This window comes from Oryctolagus cuniculus, chromosome 12 (assembly GCF_964237555.1).
Source record: "Oryctolagus cuniculus chromosome 12, mOryCun1.1, whole genome shotgun sequence".
Lineage (NCBI taxonomy): Eukaryota > Metazoa > Chordata > Mammalia > Lagomorpha > Leporidae > Oryctolagus > Oryctolagus cuniculus.
In genome coordinates this window covers 111,781,892-111,804,501 of record NC_091443.1, presented here as the reverse complement: position 1 = coordinate 111,804,501, position 22,610 = coordinate 111,781,892, and the positions used below count along the sequence as shown (strand labels likewise).

At 44.7% G+C, this 22,610-nt stretch overlaps 1 protein-coding gene across 9 annotated transcripts in view; it reads left to right on the top strand.

The window, feature by feature from the left end:
* Nucleotides 1-22,610, top strand: part of LRRC49 (leucine rich repeat containing 49) — a 177,359-nt gene that overhangs the window by 64,791 nt on the left and 89,958 nt on the right. The window contains exon 1 of one of the 9 annotated variants that reach the window (XM_051835682.2): nt 2,711-3,107. The exons of the other annotated variants lie outside the window; for them this stretch is intronic. The gene's annotated coding sequence lies outside the window, so the exon portion shown is untranslated. Of the gene's footprint in view, nt 1-2,710; nt 3,108-22,610 lie in introns of those variants that run through there. 9 annotated transcript variants of the gene reach the window in all.

Sequence of the window (22,610 nt, the reverse complement as noted above, 5' to 3'; positions counted from 1 at the left end):
CTTATTTTGTGTATTTATATGAGCATGAGGCAAACAGAAAGACAAAGGACAGAGAGACAGAGGGTGTTCCCTCTGCTGGTTCCCTCTGTAATTGCTGGCAGTAGCTGGGCCTGGGCCAGGCTCAAGCCTCAAGCTGGGACCTCAAGTCAGGTCTCTGACAGGGTGACAGATCCAATTCCTTGAACCACCACCTGCTGCCTCCAGGGTGCGTGTTAACAGGAAGCTAGAATCAGGAGCGGAGCTGGGAGTAGAACCAGCTCTGTGTGGAATGTAGGCATCTTAACAGGTGTGTTAACTGCTAGGCCTATCCTGTACATTGTATTTTAACATAACTTTACTACAGAGATATTTTTACTTTTAGAGATCGAGTAGAAATTATCTAAAATCTTATGGAATAAAAAAATGTTTAGAATGAGCCTACCTGATTTTCTTCATTGTTTTTAGGACAGTTTGCTAGATGACTGTGCGCTGGTTCTAACACTTTGCACTCTAATATAAAGTTTTATTTTTTCTACATTAAATTAATAAAGAGTTTGCTGTTGTATTTTTGTGTTATAGTTAAATGACTTTTTATATCTGTTTCATGCATCTTTGATGCTTTCAGATATTAACAGATATTAATCAGATATTAACACTGTATACTTTTGAAAAAAATTCTATTTACTTACTCTGTTTGAATGGAAGAGAGATAGAGACAGAGGGAAAGACAGAAAAGATATTCTATTCACTGATTCTCTCTTCAAATGCCCACGGCAGGTGAGGCTGGGCCACACCAAAACCAGAATCCCAGGCAGCGAGCGGGAAGTGGAGGAGCCAGGACTCAGACTGGCAGTCCAGTGTGGGACGTGGGTGTCCCAGGCTGCAGCTTGACCCCTATACCACACACCCACCTCTGACGCTCTGTACTTCTGTCAAGTGAGAGTACCACTGAACAGCACTGTGTTCCTGAACGTGTATATGTGAAATACATGAAACTGTGTAACCTAAATAAAATTTAGAAAAAATAAAAAAGAAGGTACCACTGAAGACCTTGGATGTTTCCTTAGGATTTAAAGGAGCTAACTTTGCTGCTGTTCACAAAGAATTTGGAAATTGTAAGATTATCCTATGAATATTTCTGAAGACAAATGAGCACTAGAAACTTGTCGCTCCCCCTCTTCGTGGAGGAGCAACACTGAACCCTGCGCTGTTCTTTCGTCTGCTCGGCCCTCCCCGGGTTTGCTGCTGGTTCTTCCCGGGTTGGCTACTATCCCTTCCACCTCCGTGGAAGGGCAGTTCCCCCTGGCCACATTCCCCACTTCCGCAGGGGAGCGGCACACCGCCGGCCGGCTTTCTGGGGGCTGCACAGGCGTTCCTTCAGATGTTCCCCTTAGATGTTCCCCATAGATGTTCCCGGTGCATGCCGTCTCTCTCCTCCTTTATAGTCCTCCTCCGCCAATCCCAACTCGGCTGCCCACACGCCGAGTACGCTGCTCTCCTCCAATCAGGAGCAAGTCCTACAGTTTATTAGCTGAACTGGAGGCAGCTGTGCGGAAGCTGTTTACTTCTCTCCCAGCGCCATATTGTGGGAGAGCAGATGCACAGAATAAGTCTTAATTCCAGTAACTCAGTCCAGTCCGGGCTGCTCCCCACAAAACTAACTTCTACGTGTGCCTTATACATCTTTATGGTATTTTGTATGATTATAAATGCTGTAGTTTTTTTGCTTTCAACTAGAATTTTTTTTTAAAGATTCATTTATTTGGAAGAGAGAGGTAGAGAGAGAGAGGACCTCCATCTGCTGGTCACTCCCCAAGTGGCTGCAATGGCCGGAGCTGGGCCGATCTGAAACCAAGAGCCAGGAGCTTCTTCTGGGTCTCCCTCATGGGTGCAGGGGCCCAAAGACTTGGGGCCTCTTCTGGTGCTTTCCCAGACACTTTAGCAGGGAACTGGATTGGAAATGGAACAACCGGACTGGAACCAGTACCCATATGGGATGCCAGTGCTTACAGGCCAGGGCTTTAACTCGCTGTGCCACAGGACCAGCCCCTAAACTAGAATTTTTAAAGTGGACAGAACACCTTAGTTTCATGGGTTCTGGTTTACTAAATTGTGCATAGAGAGTGAAGTAATATGAATAAAATTTTCATTCACGTGGGTTCAGGGAGTGCCGGAACACAGGGAGTGCAGCAGGGCCGGGGATTTTCCGGGGTTTGGGAAGCTGGGGTGTGACCTGGCGTTGTTCCTTAGGCAAGTTTTCTGCTTTAACCCTCCCTTGCCATGGGGGTTGTTCCTGTGTTTGTGCCTCTCGCCGTGGTCCCGATGAGCCTCAGATGGTGTTTGCTGAGCACAGTCTCTGCGAGGCTTGTGGTTTGTTGGCAAGTGAGAGTTCCTGCGGTATGGGTAGGAGACAGTGAAAAAGCAAGAAGGGGCACGTGTACACGGCAGTGGGGAAATGCGGCCCTCTCTCACGTCTCTTACTCCTTTAGCTGTACCTTTGAATGGGATGAATGCAGGAAAACAATCTCATGAATAGAAAGGCTTTTTTTTTTTTTTTTGCTATTTTGTTTTTATTTTCCTTTCTGTAAAGCATGAATTCTGTAGGTACAAAAATACATACACATTTTGTCATGGATTTTATTTATAACTTTATGAAGTGGGGCGTGATACCTTGCGTGTTCTCCACCTCCACTCCATAGGGTGACGCTGAAGTTCTTTGCAAAACTATCATTGTTTTCTATGCAAAGATTGCCTTTCTTCAGTGGCTACCATCAGTCAGCAAAGTATAGATGTGTCTGTGCCTTTGGTCTCACCGGAGGTGGGCCTGCTGCTGCCACTATAGCTGCACAGCTTTGTGTTCCTTCTGCGTGTGGGTTTGAGTTTTTCTGAAAAGAAAGCCTCTTGGACTTAAATTCGGCTACGCCCTGGGAGCAGGCGGTTGGCACCCCTTGTTTCCGTTGGCTTCTCGTGCACACAGCTGTGAGTCACATCTTTAAAAGCACTGAGGCACCAGAGGTCCTTTTGGATCTTGTCAATGAGAAGGCTCTGCAGGCTGCAGGAGGATTTCTGGTGCATATTACTGACGAGAAGGGCCTCGGACCTCACGTTCACTCATGATTAAACAGCAGGTGGGTGTTTTTAGGCTCAGAAACAAACAAGCGTGACAAATGGAGACTAATATGGATTTGGGATTCTCTGATTTTCACTATGTTGTTTCAGCAGCAAGCCAAAGGTGTGTCAGTAGTGTCCTGCAGCACTCCCTGTATCACAGAAATACCTGTAAGAGTTTTGAAGTAGTTTACAGTAAACCTTACAGACAGTGAGTATGAGCATTTAAACCAAAGGGAAGTGGACAGGAGCCAAAGACTGAAATGACTGAGTGAATCCGTCGGTCAATTTCATTAGAAAACACAAGGTCACAAGTGATCATGCCAGAGCTACAAATGGGTATTTCTACCTCCAGGACTTCTAAGCTTAATCCTTTACGACCAAACTCCAAACCAAAACAGGGAGACTTAATTCTTTTTCCTGCCACTTCTACATTACCTCCGAGAGTATGATAATGCTTGTTTTAAATGTGTCCAGTTAGGCTATGTGCCACTTACAGTAGTTGTCGTCACATTTGACACAGTAGGCTCATAGCTGTCACTGGTTTTAATTAGAGCATAAATAAAGCCAAGCTATACATATGAAGCTTTTCTGTATGCACAGATAATTCTGAACAGCCTTATCTAATTTGTTTAGTTCTTAACAAATTATCTAATTTACTTGTCAGAGGTTTTAGTTTGTGTCAAATTCATCATAGCTCTCCCTTAAGATACTCATAAATCTGCTTAAAAGTAAGAAGCCAAATTAAGATCACCTTACATTCACATTGAAACAGGTAACACCTGTCTAATGCTAATCTGAAGCCAGGGTCCTGGAGTTTCTTCCTGGTCTCCCACGTGGGTGCAGGGGCCCAAGCAGTTGGGCCGTCTTCCATTGCTTTCCCAAGCCATAGCATAGAGCTGGATAGGAAGTGGAGCAGCTAGGACACAAACTGGCACCCATATGGGATGCCAGCACTGCAGGTGGCAGCTTTATCTGCTATGCCACAATGCCAGCCTCTAAATATATATTTTTAAAAGAAGTGGTTAAGAAACCCAATTGCCACATCTGAGTGCTGGGTTTGATTCCTGGCTGTGCTCCTAATTCCAGCTTCCTGGTAATACAGACCCTGGGAGGCAGCAGTGATGGCTTCCGTAGTTAGATCCCTTCTATCCACTTGGGAGACAGACTGAGTTCCCAGCTGCCAGTTTGGATCTGCTGGCATTTGGGGAATGAACCAGCAGATGTGGTCCTTCTCTCTCTCTCTTTCTCTTTTTGCCTCTCAAATAAATGAGATTCTAAAATAATGTCATTAGTGTATTTTTTAAACATTTGAGTACATATAAAATTATTTCTTGGACAACTACTGAGACCTTGCTTTAGGTACTTCCTAAAACTTCCAATGCAAAGCTAAGAGAGTCCTCCATTAGATCAAAAATATCTGTATGACTTATATACATTTTTTATTTGCATAAAATAGCTGTTTTTAAGTCCTTGTCTACTAATTCCAGCAACCATATCATCCTTAGTGCTATTTCCAGTGACTTTTTTTCCTCCTTAATATATGTTAACATTTACTGCTTTATATTCTTCTGGAAATTTTTTATTGTGTTCTGGGCATTGTGGAAATTGCATTGTTGAGAGTCTGGGTTTTGTTGTCTTAGTTTAAAGGCCTTGAACTTCATCTTTGTAATCCACTGAGAATCAGTTCCATCCTGTGGAAGCTTATTTTTAGTTATTTTTTTTAAGGCAGACCTAGAGTGATGTTTATTCTAGAACTGGGTAATCAGGGGAAAGGTCTCTTGGCCAATTATCCTTTGTAATATGAAGAAGTAGCTCTAGATCGTGTTACCCTTTGAAATGTAAACACACAGCTCAGGGAGAGAACTTTCTTCCTCCCTCTTTCCCATCCATGCAGTCTCCCTTCATTCCTTCTTTCTGCCTTTCTTTCTACAGGCAGGGACAGACAGACAGACAGACAGTTCCTGTCTGCTGATTTACTTTCCAGATACCCACAGTGACTGGGGCTGGGACAAGGCCAGAATCAGGAAGCAGAAACTCAAAGCCAGGTCTCCCACACGGGGGCAGGAGGGCAATCACTTGATCCATCACTGCCCCCTAGAGTCTGCATTAGCAGGAAACTGGAGTCAGGAGCTGATCCGGGTACTCCCACGTGGGGCTCAGGCTTCTTAGCCGCTAGCCTAACGCCTGTTCCCTGGCTGATTCATTTCCACGTCATTGCTGAGGTCTCCGTCTGTGCAGCCACCCTTTAACCCAGCTGCCAGTTTTTTGTTTTTGTTTTCTCTGAGTAGAGCCTCACCATGTTGGGGTTGAAGCTCTTCCCATTTGTTTCTCAGCACAGAGTGGCCCTTCGTCCAGGGCACGGCCCTTCTCGGGCCGCAGACCCATCAGCTGGGAGTTGGGTGCAGTCTCTTCCCCGAGGTGGGCGTCCCAGTGCCTCCCAGCTCTCTGCTCTCACAGCCCCGTGGTCACTGCGTTTTGCAGGCTCTTGGGTCTCACCTGCACGCATCCATCCTGACGTTCAGCTGAGCATTCAGAACACAGTGTGGACTTGTGGTGTTCCTTCTCCCCTGGCTCCCTCCTGCCCACGCCGCCTGCCCAGCCACGCAGCCAGGGAGGCCTCTGTCCTCTCCCTGCTCTGTGTCCCTGTGCTGTGGTCTGGGGAGTGGGCCCGGCAGCCAGCCGGGTGCTCAGGGCTTTCCTGGTTTCTCTTCTCAGGACCACAGCCTACACTGCCCGTGTTCAGTGCCTGCTTCATGTATCCTGTCCATTTCATTGAGGCTTTGTTTGGGAAAGTGAGTCTGAAAGCATCCTGGCCAAAATTCCCAGTTCCGCCTACTGTATTTTCAAACTTTCTTGCACATGTATCTTCTTTTCCATTTATTTGACTATTAAAGTTTATGAATTCCCTTTATATCAATAATAGATTATGCCCATAGTTACGAAGTAGTGATTTAATCTCATCCTAAATTGATAGTTGTACAGTTTCTGTCAAAAGCCCTCCCCATACATACAACAGTTTAGAAATGGGATAAAAATCTGGGGCTTGCGCTTTGGCACAGCTGGTTAAGCCACTACCTGCCGCACCAGCATCCCACATGAACACTTACTCAAGTCTCAGCTACTCCACTTCTGATCCAGATCCCTGCTAATACCCCTGGGAAAGCAGCGGAGGATGGCCCAAGTGTTTGGGCCCCTGCACCCACATGGGAGACCCAGAAGAAGTTCCTGGCTCCTAGCTCCTGGCTTTGGCTTGGCCTAGCCCTAGCTGTTGCAGCCATTTGAGACGTGAACCAGCAGATGAAAAATCTCTCTTTCTGCCTGTCTCTCTCTCTCTCTCTCTCTCTCTCTCTGTAACTTTGCCTTTCAAATAATAAATAAATCATTTTAAAAAAGGAACTGGGTAAAAATATGTTATTTAGATTTAAAAATTCCATTTAAGTATTATGTCATGTGTAGAAAGCTCCATGCTTTGTATTTTATTCCCTGTAGAAATATCTTCTTCATTATGTTCTTAGAATTATATCTACAAATCACATTGAATCTGTTAAAAACCCAATTAAAAAGTAAAATATATATTTTTAAAATGTAGCACCTTTCTCATCTTTATTGATGAGATTAAGAAAGAGCTAATTAGGCTGGCACCGTGGCTCGATAGGTTAATCCTCCGCCTTGCGGCGCCGGCACACTGGGTTCTAGTCCCGGTCGGGGCGCCAGATTCTGTCCCGGTTGCCCCTCTTCCAGGCCAGCTCTCTGCTGTGGCCAGAGAGTGCAGTGGAGGTTGGCCCAAATGCTTGGGCCCTGCACCCCATGGGAGACCAGGAGAAGTACCTGGCTCCTGCCTTCGGATCAGCGCGGTGCGCCAGCCTCAGCACAGCAGCCATTGCAGGGTGAACCAACGGCAAGGGAAGACCTTTCTCTCTGTCTCTCTCTCACTGTCCACTCTGCCTGTCAAAAAAAAAAAAAAAAAAAAGAACTAATTAAACCAGAAACTATTTCTGAGACTGCAGGGTCATGTCATATTTCAAGGAAAAATCCTTTTTTTCCTAATTTATGATGAAATAATACATGTTAGTCTAAATGTGGTGTTCAGTTGTTAAAGAATACATTTGTGAGGACAGTAGAAGTTGCTGTAGGAGTCTCTGGCCTCACGTTAGACGGGGTGTTGATAATCACACCTGTTCTGCTCTAACTTTTGAAGAAATTGAGAAGACACGGGAATCAGGCAAATGGAGTTCAGAGTAGCAGAGTGCAGTTTAGAGAGGTGCCTGTGGTCAGGTCCCTAATGCATCTCTCCTGAGCTGGAGTTGTTGACTCACTCCATCACTGGCAGAAGAACCGGAAGACTGGGAGCTGTGCCTGGTGGTGTGGCCATTTGCGGGGTGAACTAGAGGATGGTAGCGCTCTCCCTCCCCCCCTTCCTCCCTCTTTGTAACTGCATTTCAAATAAATCTTTTTTAAACAAAATCTTACTTACATGTAAGTAAGGGAGTTGAGATTCTGTACAAATAAGGAAGATAATTCTGGATTTTTGCCATAAAGGGAAATGAAACAGGCTCGTTTATCCTGAGTGCATATCCTGAGTAGTAATTAATTATACACCCCCAAAAGACCTTAAAGGGTAGTTCACCACTGTTAGCTAGTCTCTGGGCATTGTGTGTATATGTTTAATTGATAGGTAAAAGTTGTATGAATTTTTCGTATACACCAGGATGTTTTTGATACATGTCTGCGTTGTGAAGTGCCAACATCAAGCTAATTAGCATATCTATCCCTTCAGATACATATCCTTTTGTGGCAAGAACATTTGAAATCTACCTTAATAATTTTCAGGTACTTGCATGTAACATGTTGTTATTAAGTGTAATCACCATGATATACAGTGGATCTCCTGCACTCACTACTCTTTCTAACTGGGATTTTGTATCTTTTGAGGGCTGTCTCCCCAGTCACCACCACCCCGCCCATCTCATTGTGTTCTCTGCTCAGTGTTTTGGATTCCACATCTCGGCTGAGTGCGTCACGTGGTATTTATTTTTCTGTGTCTGGACTGTTTCACGTAGCAGAGTTCCGGGTTCGGCCACGCTGTCACAAGGGCAGGTTTCCTCTGGTTTTAGGCTGCGCTGTGTTCGGCTCTGTCTGCACCATGTTCCTCTGGTAGGCGCCTGGTTTTAGGCTGTGCTGTGCTCGGCTGTGTCCGCACTGTGTTCCTCTGGTAGGCGCCTGGTTTTAGGCTGCGCTGTGCTCGGCTGTGTCCGCACCGTGTTCCTCTGGTAGGCGCCTGGTTTTAGGCTGCGCTGTGCTCGGCTGTGTCCGCACCGTGTTCCTCTGGTAGGCGCCTGGTTTTAGGCTGCGCTGTGCTCGGCTGTGTCCGCACCGTGTTCCTCTGGTAGGCGCCTGGTTTTAGGCTGTACTGTGCTTGGCTGTGTCTGCACCATGTTCCTCTGGTAGGCGCCTGGTTTTAGGCTGCGCTGTGCTCGGCTGTGTCTGCACCATGTTCCTCTGGCAGGCACCTGGCTTGATTCCGAATCTTGGCTGTTGTGAGCAGTGCTGCAGTGAACACGCAGGTGCGGTATCTTCAGCACACTGAGTGTGTTCCATTTGGATAGAGACCCATACAGGGGACTGTCGGGTCATATGCTAGTTCTCGTTTTCATTTTTTATTGGCTGCTATATAATTTTACCAATTTCCAAGGATTCCCTGTTCATCACATCTTTGCCAATACTTAACTTTTTGATAACAGCCATCCTAACAAGTGTAGCATATCTCATTGTGACTTAATTTGCATTTCCTTAATGGTTATTTTTCATACAACAGTTGGCCATATGTAGATCTTCTCTTGGAAAATGTCTATACAGGTCCTTCTCTCATAAAACTTCCTTCTAATGGCTTAAGAAGAAATCAACGAAGTCAGTTGTAAACCCTCAGGTGGAGGCTGGAGTTTTCCGTTTAGGGATCTTCTGAGGAGATTCTGTCTGCAGGTTAACAATTTCTACTGGCTTGAGCTTGCTTGGAGGGCTTCCTCTTTTGCCATGCGTGGGTATTTGCTTGTTACTTTCCAAAATGACCTGCTGTGGGGATTAGAGAGTGATGGGTGGTTTTAGGATTAGGCTGTCTTAGGGATGTACCTCAGTGGTGGTCACTAGTAACCAGTACCCCTCCTTCCCGCCCTGTTCCATTTCACTGAGAAGTGTTCTCCCCTTTCTTCTAAAGAATTCGGTTTCTCTCCCGGCTGGTTATTGAACATTGGTTATGCCTCTCTCTGTGTAAAGCTCCCCATGAGGCTCGTGGCCAGTGATGGGTTCCGCTGTGGCTTTTGTTTGCTATGAGTGTGCAGTCTAGTGACAGAGCAAGAGGACCCTGCAGCTTGCAGAAAAAAGTCAAGCCCGAGAAGCCCAGCTGTCACTTCAGCTCTGGACACCAGCCCTCTCCCAGGAGCTCTGGCAGGATTGCCTGAGGTCTTCACGTGCACAGTGCTGTCCCTGGGGCAGCAGCCCTAGCCCCACTGGTGTGGAGCAGAAGCCCAGAGGCTCCGGAGCTGTCCTTTCACAAAGACCCCAGGCAATCAGCATGCGCCTTTGGGTCTGGGCAGCCCTGCAGCAGGGTTCTGATGGTGCCTATGTAGGTCAGGTGCCCTGCCGGGACGCTCTCTGGCCAGGGACGTGCAGGGCATGCGTGAATGCTAGTCCTGTGACATATGTCCCTGTCCTCTGGGGCTGTGTGCCAGGATTCCAGTGAATTTGTGGACTGGGTTTACTGCAGAAAAGAAGCGTTCTGTTAGCAGGGGAAGGGACGCTGGCCAGGAAGGTAATAGCAATAGGTGTCCAGTAACCTCACTTCTCTCATGTCTCTGCTTGCATTCACACTTGGGCTAGCTGCTCACCAGCCCCTTCGCTTTGGGTCATTTCATCAAGTTTCTTCTTCTCTCTCTCTCCCTCCCGTTTGTGTGTGTGTGTGTGCATGCGCATGTGTGCGTGCACACGTGTTTGTGTGTGTGTGTGTGTGCATGTTCCGTTTCCTGCCCCATCTCACAGTACCATCTGTCTCCCTGACCTGGATGTCAGTGATTCACTTCCTCACAGCATGGTTCTCCCGTCTCTTCCCAGAGAGCTGTATGTCTCCAGTGCTTGGTGACACCCAAGGATATGCACACACGCACTTCTGCCTTACTCTGCACGGCACCACCTGGCATCACACGCCCAGCAGAATGTGTGTGCCTCACTTGCTGCCTTCCATACTGTGCCTTCATGCCTTTGTAAGCTGTGAGCTATCTGTTAGAATACGTTTATATTGTAGTTAACCAGGATCCATACTTTTACACTTCATGGGTTTTTTTTTTAATCTTTTTTTTTCAGTTGACAAGTAGAGTTATAGACAGTGAGAGAGAGACAGAGAGAAAGGTCTTCCTTTTTCCTGTTGGTTCACCCCCAAAATGGCTGCTACAGCCGGCGCTACGCCGATCTGAAGCCAGGAGCCAGGTGCTTCTCCTGGTGTCCCATGTGGGTGCAGGGGCCAAGCACTTGGGCCATCCTCCACTGCCTTCTCGGGCCACAGCAGAGAGCTGGACTGGAAGAGGGGCAACCGGGACAGAATCCGGCGCCCCGACCGGAACTAGAACCCAGGGTGCCAGCACCGCAGGTGGAGGATTAACCAAGTGAGCCACGGCGCCGGCCGACTTCATGAGTTTTAACTCCTTTAGCTGAAATGTTTTACACAAAGGAAAGGAGTTATAATCCTTTACTTCTTTATGTTGGTGCTCAAGTTTCTGTGAGTTATAAGTGACTGTTAACGAGAAAGAGAGGGGGGTGGGGAGGGAGGGGAGAGAGAGCAAGCAGACAGTTTGAGTGTGGAGCTCTCGTCATCTTTCCATTGTCCTCACCGCTCTGAGCGCTTCCTTGCTTTCTGGCCCCGGATGTTTTGGACTTGTCCTGTACTTGGGCAGTCCTCGCCCTGGGGTCAGCTGAGTCTCCGCAGCGTGGAGAGGAGTGTGCTCGTGGTTACTGGGGTGTTAGTGCTTCCAGGCCACCCAGTGGACACAGTCAGGAGATCTCTGTGCGTGTATCATCTGTATGTGTTAAAGACTGTGAGAGGCCAAAAAATGTCAGCTATTAGGTGAATAAATTCTGGAGATGTAGTGCACAGCACGGTAACTGTGGTTAGTAATAATGTTTGTATACTTCAGATTTGGAGAGACTGGATCTTCATGTTCCCACTACACACACACATACACACACACAGTAACTATATGAGCTAATGGATATATTAATTAATTGTAATAATCACTTTACAATGTGTACATACAAGTCTATCAAGACATTGTATATCTTAAGTATAAATACATAAAAGTAGAACTTTCTCTCCTACTTAAAAAAGACACCAAACCAACCTATGGTTTCACACTCAAACTTTCTTTTTTGTTAGATTTATTAATTTATTTGAAAGGTAGAGTTACAGAGAGAAGGAGAGACAGAACTTCTTTTTTTATTGTTTGATAGGTAGAGTTACAGAAAGTGAGAGAGAGACAGAGAGAAAGGTCCTCCTTCCGTTGGTTCACTCCCCAGATGGCCACCACAGCTGGCGCTGTGCCAATCTGAAGCCAGGAGCCAGATGCTTCTTCCTGGTCTCCCATGCGGGTGCAGGGGCCCAAGTACTTGGGCCATCCTCCACTGCCTTCTCGGGCCACAGCAGAGAGCTGGACTGGAAGAGGAGCAGCCAGAGCTAGAACCTGGTGCCCATATGGGATGCCGGTGCCACAGGTGGAGGATTAACCAAGTGAGCCACGGCGCTGGCCCCTGACAACAGAACTTCTATCATGTGGTTCATTCCCCAAATGACTGTAAAGGAGCCAAGGGCTTCATCCCAGTCTCCTGCACTTGGGCTGTCTTCCACTGCTTTCCCAGAGGTATTAGCAGGCAGGTGGGTCAGAGTGGCACAGCCAGTAGACAGTGAGCACCCATAGGGGATGCTGGTATCACAGCTAATACTTAACCCACTATGCCACAATGCCAGCCCCTTCATGAATTCATTTAAAAAAAAAAAAAAGAGTCTAGCACATGGGCTCATCCTAGCCATCCAACACCGCTCCCTTTCTGTAATATAATTACTTTTTCAATATTGGCTCTCATTGTACGGGTTAAATAGTTACTTATTTGCTCAGTCCTCAAACATATCAAAAGTAGCTTCAGCATTACTAATGCAAGCTGTTGTCGGGGACCTGGGGCGTAAGGAAGGAGCTCCTAACCCTGGATTCAGTACCTAATTACACTGTGATGTGCACAGTCAGAAACACTGATGTCTTCATTTCTGTTTTATAATCTTATGTGATAATTTCTATATATTATGCTTATACTTGCTGTGTTCTTTCTTTACATGGAATGTTCTCCCTGCTTGCACTGGGAGTGGTTTTGCTCTAATGGTTACTTGTCCTTGCCATCATTGAAACCATCAGGTCCCCATTTCCCCACTGCGCCGTCTGCCTTGGTGTCCTTTCCAGCGGATCCGTGTGGAGCCTGACTGACTTCCCACTCCCTCCTCCCTCTTCCTTGTGAAAGTTGGGTTTGTTCTGCCACACATGGCACACAGTGTGTGGTGTGGAGGTGGGGCCTGCCGTCCTTCCACCCCAGCGCCCACCTTGACTGAGCTTCTGATCTGCAGTGACCTATGGCCGGCTTCTTGCCCGTCCTCTGCTGAGTTTCCTCAGTCAGCCCTTCTGCTGGAAGTGTTTCTAGTAGATTCCTCCAGAAGGCTCAGACGCTCCTAATATGGCCGGCATCGTGGGGTAGTGGGTAAAGCCACCTCCTGTGATGCCGGCATCGCATATGAACGCTGATTCAAGTCCTGGCTGCTGCACTTCTGATCCAGGCCCCTGACCCCATGTGGGAGACCCGGATGAAGCTCTTGCCTTCTGGCTTTTGTCTGCCCCAACCCTGACTGTTGTGGCCATTTGGGGAGTGATCAGCTGATGGAAGATCTCTATGTCTCTGTCTCTCTCCGTAACTTTGCCTTTCTCTCTCTTTTTTTTCCACCTAAAAATTTATTTATTTGAAAGGCATGGATACAGAGAGAGTGAGAGAAGGATAGACAGAGGGAGAGGTCTTCCCTCTGATGGTTCTCTCCCCAAATGGCCACAACAGCTGGAGCTGGGCCAATTCAAAGCTAGGAGACAGGAACTTCTTCCAGGTCTCCCACGTGGGTGCAGGGGTCCAAGGACTTGCACCATTTTCTGCTGCTTTCCCAAGCCATTAGCAGAGAGTTGGATCAGAAGCGGAGTAACCAGGACACAAACTGGTGCCCATATGGGATGCCAGAGCCTTAGGCAGAGGCTTAACCTACTACGCTGCAGCACCAGCCCCTGCAACTTTGCCTTTCAAATCAAATACAATAAATCTTTAAAAAATAAAAAGAAAATTCTGATATCTTGTCTGTGACCTTGGCACTTGAAGGGCAGCTTGTGTGAGTATCAGATTCTTGATTCACTCCTTCCTTCCTTGAGTACGTTTTAAAAATCCTGCTCCCTTGTCTGACTGTGAGTTGTGTTCAGGGTCTGTGATGCCAGCCTGAGTGCTGTGCTGAGCCTTGTGCTCAGAGGTCCTGAGGGAGGCCGTTGCCTCTCTTTCTCCTTTAACGTCTAGTGGTTTTGTTAGCTTGCGTTTCCCGGGTACCTATGGGGCCGCTTCAAAATGTGCGTTTCGGCCTTTTCTTACTTCCAGACAGTTTTCTGGGATTACAGTTTTAGATACTAGTTCTGTTCATTGTTTTGCTTTTATCTTTAGACTCTAATTACACTTTTTTTTCTTTGACTTTCTTGTATTTTAGCTACTTTGCTTCTTTACCACATTTTTACCTTCTTGGATAATTTTCTGCCCTTCTTCGGTGCCCTTAGTAAGATTTATTTGTTCTGCTCTTCCTTGTGGTCTTTGTAATTCAGTATGTGATTTTGAAATGATTTTGAATTTTTCTTTCCTTCCTAAGTTCAGTCAGTTCTCTTCATTTCCTTTTAAATGTTTTATTGTTTATTCTCATTTTATTTTTAAGGGCAGAGAGAGAGAGAGAAAGTCACAGAGAGATCTTCCACCTGTTGCTTCACTTCCCAAATGCCCACAGTAGTTGGGGCTGTGCCAGGCTGAAGCCAAGAACCCACATTCTGCTAGAGGAGGGCATCCTAAGTGGCAACTCATCCACTGTGCCGAGTGCCCACCCCTTCTCTTATGTTTCTCTTTGGGGTGGAGTTTGTGATCACTTGAGTAGGTTTGATTTTCAGTTCTGAAGATGTTGGGAATAGATATAGTCTGTTCTTTGTTTTTTATTTCAGATTTGTGTGGTTTACAAGGCTCTTGGGTCAAGGATGCTTTTTCTGCCAGTGGAGCAAAGTGTAATTCCTTAATGTTTTGTTTTTGCGGTAGGAAAAGTGCTGGGTGTCCTTTTCCATTTAGTTTTGAGTTCTCTTTCATTTTGCAAGGCTCTGCACTTCCACATTTGTTTCTACTTCATCAGTGCACCTCTGAAGGAGCCCTCTGCCTTCCTCCTACCTTGTCACAAGTTGGGACCTTTTGAACACTGCACTGTGAACAACGTGCGTGCTCTTAGATCAGTTCTTGGACACCTGCCTGCTGCACTCTTGCAGAGTTTCTGCACTTAGGTGGGCTTCTCCTTTCAGACAGTGATTTGAGATTGGTTGGAGGCCACAAGTAGCCCCCTCTTCTGTCTTGCACAGTTTCTCCATACTGCCCTTGCTGTCCATAGAGTATAATCAGGTGCATGCAAGAAACGGTTTGCTGGGTTTTGTGTCTATTTTTCTACTTGTAGGCAGTTTGATACCTGGGCTTTGTCTGTCTGTCTGTTATGTTATAGGTGTTGGTTTTGTGGAATGTATTTATTCCTGCTGTTCTGTGTTCTCTTGGAGGATGAGTTGGGACATCCATGTCATGCTTCGACCTTGATCTTATACACACGTGTTTGCATGTATGTGTGTGTTTATATAGTGCAAGTACATGCTTATCTCTCCTACCAGAGTGTACTTTAATCAAGGGCAGCAATTCAGTTTTGCCCGTGTTTCTGCCTGTAGCAATGATCTCAGTGCCTTTTTCTTATTAACAATTAAAACAGAATTTTAGTATGACATTTTACTTCAGTAGTAGTCAGTAAACTATCCCTTTTCTAAGACTGCAAACAAAGGATTGTGACATAAAGATAAAATTCAATTAACTATGCAACTATGCCTGAGTAGGCTACATAGTCAACATTTGAAGCTCAGTGTACAAAAAATTTCCAGCTAGCCACAAATGAAGGAATATGATGTTGATGAGCAATGCCCTTCAGTTTAGAGGAAAGTTCCATGCTTCTAGTATGAATGTAGGCTTTTTTTTTTTTTTTTTTTTTGTTAGGATTCTTATGACTTGACTGTTAGAGGAAATGAGGGATGTTAGAAACCTCCTGTTGTGGTACAGAGGGGTAGGTAGCCTTGCTGCATTATGCGATTGTATTAGAAAATGATGGGAAAGGTCAGAAGTACTACAACCAATAGGTAGTGGTCCAGTGAAGTCTCAAGGAAACGATGCTCTCTTCACCATTAGCAGTTTCACACTGAAACCTTCCGGATAGTCATTCTGTCTGTTCACGTGGCAAGTGACATGTTTATGGGGTTTCCCTGTGGTAACTACCATCTTTGTAGAAGATAGATACCTTTGTCAGTTCACTATTTAGAAAGAGAAGGAGGTGATGCATATGGATATGGGAGTAAAGCCCAAGAATGAGCGTGAAGATTTGTGTGCAGGATATTATGAGTGAGACTCACGTGAAGTCCTAACCCAGAATATGCTGGTGTTTGAAACATGTCACAGATGCTTTTCCAGGTTAGTGGATGTGGGCAAGGGAATGATGAGAAACGTAGCACTGTCCCTTCAGAACAGGTGCCAGACTGAGTTTCAAGGCCTGCCCTGGGCAGGGTTCGTATTTTTGCTGCAAACACAACAGGACGTACAAGGTGGCCGGAGCTGTGACTGGAGCTGTAGAAGGGGCACAGAGGAGTTCTGAGGGGGGCCATTGCAGACCTGAACCAGGATACTTGGTGCACCTCCTTCATTTTAGCAGCTCTGCTACACTTCATTGTGTGGGCTAATACTATGTAGCAGCTCTGCTACATTTCATTGTGTTGGCTAGTACTTATGTAGCAGCTCTGCTACACTTCATTGTGTGGGCTAGTACTTATGTACTGAGTCCCTGATTGATGCCCTTTTTGTGGTTATTACAAGAAGTGTTGCACTATACTTTTTTTTTTTAAAGATTTGTTTGTTTATTTGAGAGTCAGAGTTTCACAGAGAAGGAGAGGCAGAGAGAGAGAGAGAGAGAGAGAGAGAGAGAGAGAGATCTTCCATCTGCTGGTTCACTCCCCAGTTGGCCGCAATGGCCGGAACTGTGCTGATCCGAAGCCAGGAGCCAGGAGCTTCTTCAGGGTCCCCTACATGGGTGCAGGGGCCCAAGGACTTGGACCATCTTCTACTGCTTTCCCAGGCCACAGCAGAGAGCTGGATCGGAAATGGAGCAGCCGGGACTCAAACCGGCGCCCATATGGGATGCCCTTGAAGGCGGTGGCTTTACCCACTACACTACAGCACCGGCCCTACTCTATACATTTTTGTACTTATTATCTTTGTGAACACGGGTTGGTATTTCACAGTGTGTCTTTGGAGAAATCATCTTTCTCCTTAGAATTGTGAATTCCTTATTTATTTATTTATTTATTGACAGGCAGAGTGGACAGTGAGAGAGAGAGACAGAGAGAAAGGACTTCCTTTGCCATTGGTTCACCCCCCAATGGCCGCTATGGCCAGCACGCTGCGGTCAGCACACCGCGCCAATCCAAAGCCAGGAGCCAGGTGCTTCTCCTGGTCTCCTATGCGGGTGCAGGGCCCAAGCACTTGGGCCATCCTCCACTGCCTTCCCGGGCCACAGCAAAGAGCTGGACTGGAAGAGGGGCAACCGGGACAGAATCCGGCGCCCCAACCAGGACTAGAACCCGGGGTGCCAGTGCCACAGGTGAAGGATTAGCCTAGTGAGCCGCGGTGCCAGCCATGAATTCCTTATTTATTAGCAAGGAATTGTGGAGTTCATTTTAGAAATCTGTATTTTAAAAATTTAGATCGGTGTTTCTCCATCCCTGGCTCTGCAGGAAATTGACCTGTAGAACTCTAAGGAATTAGGCAGCTCAGACCTGACTCCCAGAGATTCTGATTTAGAACAGAAAGTTTTAGATCTACACATTGGTGTTTTTTTTTTCCAAGCTGCACAAATGATCTGATTCCAGCCAGTTTTAGAAGTTACTGGAATACAGAAGGATTACTATTTTAAAATAGTGTTAGATTATGCATCCTGCCCATGTCTGCTGTAGAGTAAGTGTGGGTGAAGATGGGACCTCCTAGGGCTCACATTGCTGTTCGTGGGAGTGTGGGCTGTGAAGTCACTCGGCAGATCCGTCTGGCAGTGTTAAAGTTGAATGTGTGCACACCCGCTGAATCAGCAATTCTGCTCTAGGTCTGTGCTCCACAGACATGTGTGGCAGATTCACCCGAATGTTCTCAGCTGCACTGTTTGTAAGAGGCCTACTACAGGACCGACTGTAAGTCCTCGTGTAGTAGAATGGAGATAATACTCTTCAGGCTGTGTGTGCATAGTGGAAAACTACCCAGCAGTGAGGAGGCTGTGTGCACAAAAACAAGGCTTCTCTGTAGCATTGGAATCAGGGGGGTGGCTACCTTTCCGGGCTGGGGTGATAACTGCAAGGGGACACAGAAGTGACATCTGGCATGCAGGACATGTCCGTTTCTTATTCTTAGAGCTGGTGTCAGTGTGAAAAGTCATCAAGCTACCACTTAGGATCATGTGAGTTTTTCTGTCTGTGTATTATAGAGCAATGAAAGTTCAGAAACTGTAAGTGCCAGCAGCAGCATTGTCCCACGGTAGACCAGTCGCTGCTCCCCCGTTCCCTGTGGAAGAGGAGGTCAGTGTGCAGCAGTGCTGAAGGGGCAAGTCCTGCTCCCCAGACGCGGCTCCGCAGGTGCAGCTCCCAGGCAGGGACATGGACCTGGGAGCTGGAGATCAACGCTGGCGGGAGGAAACTCGCAAGGGCAACCTCAGGTTGTTGTCTGTGGTTCACCTCCAAGTGCCTGTTCACCAAAGTGGCCCACTGGACAAGCTCAGCCTGGGAGGGTGTCATGTGGGGCCCAGGATGTCCCAGAGAGTGGTTTGCCCTAGCAGGATTGATCTTAGGTCTCTCTGCACACAGGGCCCAGCCAGTGCAGTCACTAAATGCTGAAAGTGGCTACAATGAGCATGCCTTTGATAATTTTGCTGGTAACACTTTGAGAATCCTTCCTTTCTTCTGATTCTGTGTTGTAAATTTGTGGAGACCCCTTTGTACTCAGTAAGGCTAGAAATACGTATTTCATATTTAAAACTATAAAGACAATTTTAAGAGTAATTTATTTATTTTTTAAATTTTATTTAAAGTTTACAAAGTTGCATATATTTCGTATATACCAATTTGAGAAAATAGTGTTACTTCTCACCCTACCCTCCCTCCCACCCATGCTCCAACCCTCCTTCCTTCTCTCTCTCCTATTCCCATTCGTAATTTTTACAAAGATCTATTTTAACTTTACTTTATGCTCATAACAATAACCCTACACTAAGTAAAGAGTTCAACAAATAGTATGAAGAAAAAAATAAACACTGTTCCACAACAGTCAAGACAAGGACTATAAACATCATTGATTCTCAAAATGTCTATTTCACTCCCATACATTATGTTGTAGATACTCTACAGGGAAAATATATGATATCTGTCTTTTTGGGAATGGCTTATTTCACTAAGTATAATGATTTCCAGGTGCATCCATTTTGTTGCAAAAGAAAGGATTTCATTTTTTTAACAGCTGGTTAGAAACCCATGGTGTATATATACCATAATCTCTTTATCCAGTCAACAGTTAGACCTCTGGGTTGATCCCATGTCTTAGCTATTGTGAACTGTGCTGCCATGAACATGGGGTACAGATCATTCTTTCAGATGCTGATTTCTTTTTGTTTGGGTGAATTTCCAGGAGTGGGATAGCTTGGTCCTATTAGGCCTGTCTTCAGCTTTCTGAGGAATCTCCATTCTGTCTTTCGCAACGGCTGCATCGGTTTGCATTGCCACCAACGGTGGATTGGGACACCTTGTTCCTCACATCCTTGCCAGCATTTGTGGTTTGTTGATGTCTGTATGAAAGCCATTCTAACTGGGGCCAAGTGAAAACTCATTGTGGTTTTGATTTGCATTTCTGTAATGACTCATGATGCTGAGCGTTCTTTCCAAGTGTCTGTTGGCCTTTTGAATTTCAAGTCCTTTGCCCATTTCTTAAATGCATTGCTTGTTATTGTGTTGTATATTATTTTATAAAGGAGTTTGGGAGGATTATGTCCCTTTCAATTGTTTTGAATAGCCTGAGACTAATTCGTTCTTCCTTAAATGTCTGGTAGAATTCAGCAGTGAAGCCATCCAGCCCTGGGCTTTTCTTTGCTGGGAAAGTCTTTGTTCCTGATTCTTTTTTCTTCTTTTTAAAATTTTATTTAAGTTATACAAGTTTCATGTATTTCATATATTTAGATTTGGGAACATAGTGATACCTCCAACCCCTCTTTCTCCTCCCTCTCCCATTCCCACTCTTAATTTTTATAAAGATCTATTTTCAGTAAAATTAATGCTACACTAAGTAAATGAGTTCAACAAATAGTATAAAGAAGAAAACACTGTTCCTCAATGGAAGAGACAAGGGCTTAAAAATTGTTTTAAAATCATCAAATCTCAAAATGTCCTTTTCACTCCAATACATTACATTTTTAGTATTCTCTACCTTGGATCAGGGAAAACATATATCTCTCTGTTTGAGACTGGCTTTTTTCATTAAGTATCATATGATAGCTCTAAATTAAGCTTCCTGCTGTATCTCCATACTGTCTTCTTCACTGGCTGTACCCATTTATATTCCCACCAACAGTGAATTAGGGTACCTTTTCCCCCACATCCTTGCCAGCGTTTGTTGTTTGTTGATTTCTGTATGTGAGCCATTCAGACTAGAATGAAATAAAACCTCATTGTGGTTTTGATTTGCATTTGTCCAATGACTGGTGATCCTGAGCATTTTTTTCAAGTGTTTGTTGGCCATTTGAATTTCCTGTCATGAAAAAGGCTTGTTCAAGTCCTCTGGCCATTTCTTAACTGGATTGTTTGTTTTGTTGTTGTTGAATTTCTTGAGCTGTTTACAGATTCTGGATGTTAAGCCTTCAGGAACGTTAAGAACATAGTGATTCTTCTGACCGTACCCGCCCTCCCACCCACATTCCCACCCTTCTTCTTCTTCCCTCTCCTATTCCCATTCTTATTTCTTACTAAAGTCTATTTTCAGTTAACTTTATATACATGTATATATATATATATATGATTAACTATAACAAGTAAAGAATTCAACAAATAATTTGAAAAAAAAAAACTGTTTCTCAACAGTTGAGAAGAGGGCTTTTCAGAGTCATTGCATCTCAAAGTGTCAATTTCACTTCTATACATGATCTTTTAGGTGCCCTATTAGCTATCACAGTTCAGAGAGAACATATGGTATCTATCCCTTTGGGATTGGCTTATTTCAGTAAGTATGATGTTTTCCAGTTTCATTCATTTTGTTGCAAGTGACAGGATTTTTTTTTTTATTGCTGTGTAATATTTCATGGTGCACATATCCCGTAATTTCTTTATCCAGTATTCAGTTGATAGGCATGTGGGTTGATTCTATATCTTAGCTGTTCTGAATTGAGATGCAATAAACATGGGAGTGCAGATACTCTTTCATATGCTGATTTCATTTCCCTTGGGTAAATTCCCAGGGGTGGAATGGCTGGGTCGTATGATAGGTCTATATTCAGATTTCTAAGGTATCTCTATACTGTCTTTCACAGTGGTTGCACCAGTTTACATTCCCACCAGCAATGGATGAAGGCACCCTTTTCCCAACATTCTCACCAGCATTTGTTGTTTGTTGATGTCTGTGTGAAAGCCATTCTAATGGGGGTGAGGGAAACCACACTGTGGTTTTGATGTGAATTTCCCTGATGGCTGATGATGCTGAGCATTTTTTCATGTGTCTGTTGAACATTTGGTTTCCTCTTTTGGAAAATGCCTGTTTATGTCTTTGCCCATTTCCTAACTGCATTGTTTGTTTTGTTGTTGTGGAGTTTCTTGATCTCTTTATATATTCTGGTTATTAATCCTTTATCAGTTGCATAGTTTGCAAATAATTTTTTTCATTCTTTCAGTTGCCTCTTCACTTTGCTGAGTGTTTCTTTTGCAGTACAGAAGCTTCACAGTTTGATGTAATCCTATTTGTCAATTTTGGCTTTGATTGCCTGTGCCTCTGGGGTCTTTTCCAAGAACTCTTTGCTTATGCCAATGTCTTGTAGGGTTTCCCCAATGTTCTCTAGTAATTTTCTGGTATCAGGTTGTAGATTTAGGTCTTTAATCCATTTTTAGTGGACTTTTGTGTAAGGTGTAAGGGGTGTTGCTTCATACTTTTGCATGGGGAGATGCAGTTTTCCAAGCACCATTTATTAAATATACTGTCCTTGCTCCAGGGATTGATTTTAGCTCCTTTGTCAAAGGTAAGTTGATTGTAGATATGTGGGTTGATTTCTGGCATTTCTATTCTGTTCTGTTGGTCTGTCCATCTGTTTTTCTACCAGTAACAGGCTGTTTTGATTATAACTGCCCTGTATTATATCTTGAAATCTGGTATTGTGATTCCTCTGGCTTTGGTTTTGTAATATAAAGTTGCTTTAGCTATTTGGGGTCTCCTGTGTTTACATATGAATTTAGCATCATTTTTTGTTTATTGCTAAGTATGTCATTAATATTTTGATTGAGATCGTATTGAATCTGTACATTCCTTTTGGTAGTATGGACATTTTGATGATATTGATTCTTCCAATCCATGAACATGGAAGCTTTTCCTCTTTTTACTGTCTTCTATTTCTTTCTTTAATGTTTTGTAATTTTCATTAGAGATCTTTGATGTCCTTGGTTAAATTTATTCCAAGGTACTTGATTCTTTTTGGAGCTATGTGAATGGGACTGATCTTAAGAGTTCTTTCTCAGTTATAGCATTATTTGTGTATGCAAAGGCTACTGATTTCTGTGTGTTGATTTTATGTCCTGCAACATTACCAAATTCTTTTATGAGTTCTGATAGTCTTTCAGTGGAGTCTTTTGGATGCTCTCCATATCGAATTATGTTGTACGCAAATAGAGATAGTTTGACATCCTCCGCTGCAATTTATATCCCTTTAATTTCTTTCTCTTGCCTGATGGCTCTGGCTAAAATGTCCAGGACTATATTGAATAGCAGTGGTGAGATTGAGCATCTTTATCTGGTTCCAGTTCTTAGAGGGGATGCTTCATGCTTTTTCCCAATTCAGTAGGATGCTGGCTGTGGGTTTGTCA